This window comes from Carya illinoinensis, chromosome 11 (genome assembly GCF_018687715.1).
Source record: "Carya illinoinensis cultivar Pawnee chromosome 11, C.illinoinensisPawnee_v1, whole genome shotgun sequence".
Taxonomy (NCBI): domain Eukaryota; kingdom Viridiplantae; phylum Streptophyta; class Magnoliopsida; order Fagales; family Juglandaceae; genus Carya; species Carya illinoinensis.
The window spans coordinates 16,547,900-16,549,156 of record NC_056762.1 but is presented as its reverse complement, the minus strand read 5'-3'; the positions used below and the strand labels follow the sequence as shown (position 1 = coordinate 16,549,156).

General features: G+C 41.4%; 1 non-coding gene across 1 annotated transcript; it reads left to right on the top strand.

Moving 5' to 3' along the window:
• Positions 1-932: 932 nt before the first annotated feature.
• LOC122283575 lies at positions 933-1,040 on the top strand. The gene has a single exon (XR_006230973.1). It is a non-coding gene; the product is annotated as a small nucleolar RNA R71 (small nucleolar RNA).
• The last annotated feature ends 217 nt before the right edge of the window (positions 1,041-1,257 follow it).

Genomic DNA, 1,257 nt, shown 5'->3' with positions numbered 1-1,257 from the left:
TCGGCTTCTTTGGGCAGCTCGGCACCACTATTGCTTTGATCCTCTTCCACATCCTCTGATTTGTTCGTTGTTGGGATGTGTAATGACTTACCATTTCGTGTCACAATGGCATTCGCATCCTTCAAATTCTCTTGTGCCATGTGTTGACCATGGGGTACGGATTGAGCTTGAGAAGGAAACTTACCTTGCTCATTCATACTCAAGGAGCTCATCAATTGGGACACTTGGCTTTTTATCTCCTTATTTTCTTCAACAACCTGCGTAATCAAATATTCAAACTTTTGGTTAGTCTTACCTTGTGCGTCAATAAAAGTATGTAAAGTATCTTCTAAGGGGCTCCTAGAAGATCAAGGTGCATGATATGGTGCAGGATATGATCTAGGGGGTTGTGCAGGCAGCTGGTTTTCAGACTTCTAGCTAAAATTGGGGTGATTAGCCACCCCGGATTATAGGTATCAGAGAAATGTTTAAAAGGCTTCTTGTACATATCTAAGGTATTACATTGTTCCTCATACATTCCTCTCATCTCAGCAAATGTGGGACACTCTTGGGCAAGGTGATCTACCCCACCACACACAAAAAATGGTCCAAAAGACTCTGCATGATTAGCCACGTGTGTTGGCTTTAAGTCCTTAGTTTTCAACGCCTCTAGCTCTCTAGTGAGCATCTCAACCTTAGCCTTTAGGTTATCTTCTTCCCTGAGATGGTAAATTCTACCACCGTTTAGGTTTCCTGTAGGTCGTAACCTATTTGTGCTCTCAGTAGCACTAGGTCCAGTCCAAGTGTGAGCTTTTTCAGCAAGCTCATTGAGGTATTCTATGGCCTCATCAAGATCTTTCTGTAAGAACTCACCATTACACATCATTTCCACAAATGAACGCTCTCTAGGTGTAAGTCCCTCATAAAAATAGCTCACTAAGCGCCAATTCTCATACCCATGGTGAGGACACATACTCAATAGCTCCTTAAATCTCTCCCAAGACTGATACAAAGTCTCACTGTCCTTATGTACAAAGGTGGAGATTTGCCTTTTTAAAGCATTGGTCTTATGTTGGGGAAAGTATTTATTAAAAAAGACCTAAGTCATCTCATTCCATGACCCAATAGACCGTGGTCTCAAAAAGTATAGCCAACTCTTATCTCTATCCTTCAAAGAGAAAGGAAAGAACTTAAGTCTCACAATGTCATCAGTTGCATTTTGATTATGAAAAGTCGCAACTACTTCCTCAAACTCCCTGATGTGCACATATGGATTTT